The sequence below is a fragment of the Pan troglodytes genome, chromosome X (genome assembly GCF_028858775.2).
Source record: "Pan troglodytes isolate AG18354 chromosome X, NHGRI_mPanTro3-v2.0_pri, whole genome shotgun sequence".
In the NCBI taxonomy this organism is placed as follows: domain Eukaryota; kingdom Metazoa; phylum Chordata; class Mammalia; order Primates; family Hominidae; genus Pan; species Pan troglodytes.
The window spans coordinates 41,761,954-41,768,993 of record NC_072421.2 but is presented as its reverse complement, the minus strand read 5'-3'; the positions used below and the strand labels follow the sequence as shown (position 1 = coordinate 41,768,993).

The 7,040-nt window shown below is 47.7% G+C and overlaps 1 pseudogene; it reads left to right on the top strand.

The window, feature by feature from the left end:
* Positions 1 to 6,525: 6,525 nt before the first annotated feature.
* LOC107970983 (protein shisa-5-like) lies at positions 6,526 to 7,040 on the top strand (annotated as a pseudogene).

Genomic DNA, 7,040 nt, shown 5'->3' with positions numbered 1-7,040 from the left:
ATCCATACTTTTCTTTAGGGTGGATTTGGAATAAAGTTCAAAGACATAGAACTTCCCTATAATAAGAAGGATAATTATAGGTGTGGAGGTAAATGCAGTTCCGTACTTACTCTCTCTGTTTTTTGTTTTTTGTTTTTGAGACGGAGTCTCGCTCTATCACCCAGGGGCTGGAGTGCCATGGCACGATCTCTGCTCACCGCAATCTCCGCCTCCTGGGTTCAAGCGATTCTCCTGCCCCAGCCTCCCGAGTAGCTGGGATTACAGGCATGCGCCACCACGCCCAGCTAATTTTGTATTTCTGGTAGAGACGGGGTTTCTCCGTGTTGGTCAGGCTGGTCTCGAACTCCCGATCTCAGGTGATCTGCCCGCCTCGGCCTCCCAAAGTGCTGGGATTACAGGCGTGAGCTACCACGCCTGGCCTTAGGCAATTATTATACTCTCAAACAGCAGATCCGGCCTGGAATCTGCTTTCCTTCCTCAAAGAAGACAAGATCAAAAACAAAATTGTATCAAAGGGCATCTTTTCTACCACTAAAATTGCTAAAAATATTTTCAAACAGCAAAGCTCAGTGCATTTCTGCCTTTGTTCATGCAAAGTGACCGAAGACTGAAGTCTTGGAAGTATAGTGAAGGGGGTTGGGTCATATGCCCTCAGGAGGCCAAGCTGCCTCTTAGGTAGTAGGGGCATTTTAAGCAATCACTCTCTCTCAGGTGATGCAGAACTTAAAGCCTAGCCTTACCTCACAGACAGGGCTGCGGGCTGCATAGCAGTCCTGTGTTGGAATTATATGCTCTGTACTTCAAACCAATTTACTCTCCCCTACACCTTCCTACTTACAGATTATTGCTGTTATTGTCCTTCAGACCTTCTTTGATGTCTATTAGATTTAATCATTTTTAAAGCTTTTAAAACTTTTTCAAGGTTTTTTTTGTTTGTTTGTTTTTTTGAGACAGAGTCTCGCTCTGTCACCCCGGCTGGAGTGCAGTGGCGCGATCTCGGCTCACTCCAAGTTCCGCCTCCCAGGTTCACACCATTCTCCTGCCTCAGCCTCCCAAGTAGCTGGGACTACAGGCGCCCACCACCACGCCCGGCTAATTTTTTGTATTTTTAGTAGAGACGGGGTTTCACCGTGTTAGCCAGGATGGTCTTGATCTCCTGATCTTGTGATCCGCCCACCTTGGCCTCCCAAAGTGCTGGTATTACAGGCGTGAGCCACCGCGCCTGGACCTTTTTCAAGGTTTTAACTTTGAATTATTTAAAGACTTTTTTTTTTTTTTTTTTTTGAAGAGACAGGGTCTCAATCTGCTGTCCAGGCTGGACTGTAGTGCACTTATAGCTCTCTGCAGCCTCAAACTCATGAGCTAAAGTGGTCCTCCAGCCTCAGCCTCCTAACGTGCTGGGATTACAGGCATGGGCCACCACACTCAGCCCTTTAAAGATATCTTGCTATAACTGTCCAACCCAGTGTCCTCTCAAGAAATACAAACTGAGCACAGTGGTTCATGCCTGTAGTCCTAGCTACTTGGGAGGCTGAGGCTGGAGGATCTCTTTAGCTCAGGAGTTTGAGGCTGCAGAGAGCTATGAGTGCACTACAGTCCAGCCTGGACAGCAGATCGAGGCCCCATCTCTTAAATAAATAAAAATTTTAAAAAAAAAGAAGAAGAAAGAAAGAAAAAGAAAAACTGGGCCAGGCTTGGTGGCTCACGCCTATAATCTCAGCTTTGGGAGGCCAAGGTGGGAGGATCCATTGAATCTAGAAGTTTGAGACCAGCTTGGGCAACATAGCAAGCTCCCATCTCTACAAAAAATAAAAAATTAGCCAGGTGTAGTGGCATGCACCTGTAGTCCCAGCTACTCAGGAGGCTAAGGCACAGGGTGAGACCCTGTCTCAAAAAAAAAAAAAAAAAAATGCCAGGCGCGGTGGCTCACGCCTGCAATCCTACCACTTTGGGAGGCTGAGGCAGGCAGATCACCTGAGGTCAGGAGTTCAAGACCAGCCTGGCCAACATGGCAAAACCCCGTCTCTACTAAAAATATTTTAAAAAATTAGCCGGGCATGTTGGCAGGCGCCTGTTATCCCAGCTACTCAGGAGGCTGAGCCAGGAGAATCGCTTGAACCTGGGGGGCGGAGGTTGCAGTGAGCCAAGATCACCCCACTTCACTCCAGCCTGGGCAACAAGAGCAAAACTCTATCTCAAAAAACAAACAAACAAAATGGATCATTTGTCCCATAGAACTTTCCAACCTCTCCCCCTCTACCTCACCCTTTGTGTGTCTACCAGAGTTTTCTTCTTGAACACAGTCCTGTTGTGCCATTTCCCTGCTTGAAAACCTCTGACACCTCCCATGGCATTCAAGGTCATTGCAGACCTAGCGCCTATCCAGTCACGATGGCTCCTATCCTCCACGGTTCCCCACCCATCTTGTGCACTTTGCCCCCTTTTACCACCCCACCCCCAGGCTGCACTTTTTGCTCCTCCACTGGACTTCTCACTATTCTCTGAGCATGCTCAGCATCTCCCCACCTCTGCACCTTTGTTCACCACGTCCCTCCCGGCACCTGTGCTTCCACCTTCTAATCCCTGCATACACACTCACTCAGCCAATGACAGTTAATTTTAATGTGTCAACTTGTCTAGGCCACGGTACCCAGATATTTGGTCAAACATCAGTCTAGACGTCACTGTAAATATATTTTTTATTATTTTTTATTTTTTGAGATGGAATCTCAGTCTGTCGCCCAGGCTGGAGTGCAGTGGTGCAATCTTGGCTCACTGCAACGTCCACCTCCCGGGTTCAAGCGATTCTCCTGCCTCAGTCTCCCGAGTAGCTGGGATTACAGGTGTGCACCACCACACCGGCTAATTTTTTTATTTTTAGTAGAGATGGGGTTTCACCATGTTGGCCAGGCTGGTCTCGAACTCCTGACCTCAGGTGATCCACCCGCCTCAACCTCCCAAAGTGCTGGGATTATAGGCATAAGCCACCGCGCCCAGCCATGTAAAGGTATTTTTTAGATGAGACTGATATTTGAATCAGTAGACTGAATAAAGTGGGTTAGCCTCCATATTGCAGGCAGGCCTCATCCAGTCAGCTGATGGCTTTAAAACACTGAGGTCTCCCTAGGAAGAGGGAATTCTGCCTCCAGACTCCCTTTAGACTCAAGACTGCAACATCAACTTTTCCTTGGGTCTCCAGCCTGCAGCTTGTCCTAAAGATTTTGGACTTGCTAACCCCACTATCATGTAAGCCGATTCATTAAATACATACATACTCTCTCTCTTCTCTCTTTCTGTCTCTCTCTCTTGCTCTCTCTTTCTCTCTCTCTCTCTCTCCATACACACACACACATACCCATGCATCCTATTGGTTCTGTTTCTCTGGAAGACCTTGACTAATACAGTCTTTCCTGCTCTGTGCTCCCGTAACCCTCTTTCTATTTCTATCTTTGCCTGTCTTGTATGATATGTAATCAGACACAGGTCGGGTTTTTTTTGTTTTTTTTTTTGAGACAGTCTCACTCTGTCGCCCAGGCTGGAGTGCAGTGGTGCAATCTTGGTTCGCTGCGACCTTTGCCTGCCGGGTTCAAGCAATTCTCCTGCCTCAGCCACCCGAGTAGCTGGGATTACAGGCGTGCACCACCACACCCGCCTAATTTTTGTATTCTTAGTAGAGATGGGATTTCACCATGTTGGCCAGGCTGGTCTCAAACTCCTGGCCCCTTGTGATCCTCCCGCCTCAGCCTCCCAAAGTGCTGAGATTACAGGCATGAGCCACTGCGCCTGGCCCACAGGTCAGTTTCCTCCACAGCTACACGTCCACTGAGGGCAGACCATTTCTCCTTGTCTGCACATCTCCATGGAGCCTAGTGCCTTTTTTTTTTTTTTTTTAAGAGACAGGATCTCACTCTGTCACCCATACCGGAGTTGCAGTGGCATGATCATAGCTCATTTGCAGCCTGGAACTCCTGGACTCAAGTGATTCTCCTGCCTCAGTCTCCTGAGTAGCTAGGACCACAGAGGTGCACCACCGTGACTGGCTAGGTTTTTAAAATTTTTTTTGTAGAAACGGGGTCTCACTATGTTGCCTAGGCTGGTCTTGAACTCCTGGGCTCAAGCGATCCTCCCATCTCGGCCCCTCAAAGTGCTGGGATTATAGGCATGAACCACCTTGCCTGGCCTCTTAAAGGTCCTGCTCCACCAAGAAAGGAGACGGCCCAAAGCACAGGCAGGAGAACTAGGGAAATGGAGAGCTTGAACAGCATCAAGGGAGAAGGAGCCAACCCAGAAAGGAAACACATGGCAGGGGTTACCAACGCAGATGTCTCCAGGGCTGGGCAGGTCATGTGGATGGAGGAGGCAGCAGAGAACAGATGAGGGTGGGATGGGGTGATCGGCATGGGTGCCCCATGAAGGGCCAGCCCCTTATTTCCCTATGGGAATATAGGCACAGTGATGCCAGCTTTTTCAAGAGAGGCTGGAAATCCAGATTTTTGTGTGAAATGTCCCAATTTGTAACTGTCGGCAGCTAATTCCGATTATTTCAGTGTACTGTTTGTGTCTAGAAGGCTTCAGGGCTACTGGTACTGTTCTGTTTTTCAGCCGGGTTGATGGGTACATGAGTGTTTGGTTTTCCTGTATTTTTCTTGCCTTATAGAAATATAAATATCAGCTGGGTGTGGTGGCTCACACCTGTAATCCCAGCACTTTGGGAGGCCAAGGTGGGTGGATCACCTGAGGTCAGGAGTTCAAGACCAGCCTGGCCAACATGGTGAAACCTCGTCTCTACTAAAAATCCAAAAATTAGCCACGTGTGGTGGCGCATGCCTGTAATCCCAGCTACTTGGGAGACTGAGGCAGGAGAATTGCTTGAACCCCGGGTTGGGGGCGGAGGTTGCAGTGAGCCGAGATTGCGCCACTGCACTCCAGCATGGGTGAAAGAGCAAAACTCCATCTCAAAAAAAAAAAAAAAGAAAGAAAGAAAGAAAAAGAAATATTATAAATATCATTTCTTATGTATTCAAAATTAAGTTGAGAACTCTTGAAACCCTTTCTATGAGTTCAGTTTCGCTGGCAGACCACCCGTTTGCATCCCCGCTGTGCGTTAGTTTGTTGTTTTGCATTGCTTGTTGATTAAATGAGGTTTGTGGCTGTACACCTTCACTTGAATATTAATCAGTTAAGTGTTACTTTGTGCTGAAAATAGAAAAAGTCAGCGATGCTGTTTCTTCTACAAGAATTGTTCTGTGAAAGGAAAAATGTTGCAGCTCACCAACTGCCACCCACTCTTTCCTCTCTGGAATATTTTTGAACCTATCATGTGTTACCTTTCACACAACTTGATATTGAATATAAGAAGAAATATTAATCATTTTGCATAAACCAGAGTCTGACTTCAAACATATACATGATTTTGATAAAGTCTGTATGTGTGTATATGAAGGCACAATTTGCATCTCAGAATCTAAGAGACATCTAAATACTGGCATCAAGGATATATAGCTGTCTTTGGTTCCAAAGTTGTCCAGCATATATTTTGAATGAAGCAACCATGAGTCACTTGCAGCCTGGAACAAGTTACTTCACCATTCTGTGCCTCAATTTCCTCACTTACAAGTTTCTAGGCTGGGTGCGGTGGCTCACACCTGTAATCCCAGCACTTTGGGAGGCTGAGGTGGGAGGATCACTTGAGCCTGGGAGTTCGAGCGGGCAACAAAGTGAGACCTCATCTCTATAAAAAATGATAATAATAAAATAAATAAATAAATAAAATACATTTCTACATATGGGTGATACATTATTTTATCTAGGTGGCAGAAGTAAACCACGGAAGAGGAAAGTACCAAATCAAATCAAATTATTTTACTTATTCAAGAGATGTTTATTGGATAAGTGTGGTGGCTCACGCCTATAATCCCAGCACTTTGGGAGGCTGAGGCAGGTGGATCACCTGAGGCCAGGAGTTTGAGACCAGCCTGGCCAACATGGTGAAACCCCATCTCTACTAAAACTACAAAAAGTATTAGCTGGGTGTGGTGGCATGCACCTGTAATCCCAGGTACTCGGGAGGCTAAGGCAGGGGAATTGCTTGAACCCGGGAGGTGGAGGTGGCAGTGAGCCAAGATTGCGCCACTGCACTCCAGCTTGGGTGACAGAGTAAGACTCCATCTCAAAAAAAAAAAAAAAAAAAAAAAAAGAGATGTTTATTGAACACCATGCTAAGTAAGGGCTCTGGGGAAGACAAAGAAGTTTAGGACATGGCCTCTGCTGTCATGGAATTGGAGACACAAGACACATGCACAAAAAGATTATGACACAACATGAGGCAATATGTAGTGCCAGTCATCTAGACTGTGAGCTCCTCTACGGTGGGGCCTGCATTCTATTCATCTTTGTAAATGTGGAACAAATGAATGAATAGTACCAAAAGCACAGTAGCTGTTCTAAGGAGAAAGATGCCATCAAGGACTCGAGAGTTCATGAAGTGGTCCTTCCTGTGGCTGACATCATCGGGAGATTTGCTTTCCTTTTCTCCAAAAGGAGAGGAAATTGGAACTGAGTGGCCCATGATGGAAAGAGGGGAAGTCTAGGGGAACAGGAAGCCCCTGGGTGAAGGCAGAGGCTAACATGGGGTTCAGAGCGACCGTGGCCGTCGGCCTGACCATCTTTGTGCTGTCTGTCGTCACTATCATCATCTGCTTCACCTGCTCCTGCTGCTCCCTCTACAAGATGTGCCGCTGACCACGTCCAGTTGTGACCACCACCACGCCCACCACTGTGGTGCATGCCCCTTACCCTCAGCCTCCAAGTGTGCCACCTAGCTACCCTGGACTACCAGGGCTACCACCCCATGCCCCCCCCCCCAGCCAGGAATGCCAGCAGCATCCTACCCAGTGCAGTACCCATCACCTTACCCGGCCCAGCCCATGGGCCCGCCGGCCTACTTCGAGACCCTGGCTGGAGGAGCAGCCACGCCCTACCCCACCAGCCAGCCTCCTTCCAACCCAGGCTACATGGATGCCCCGAAGGCGGCCCCCTGA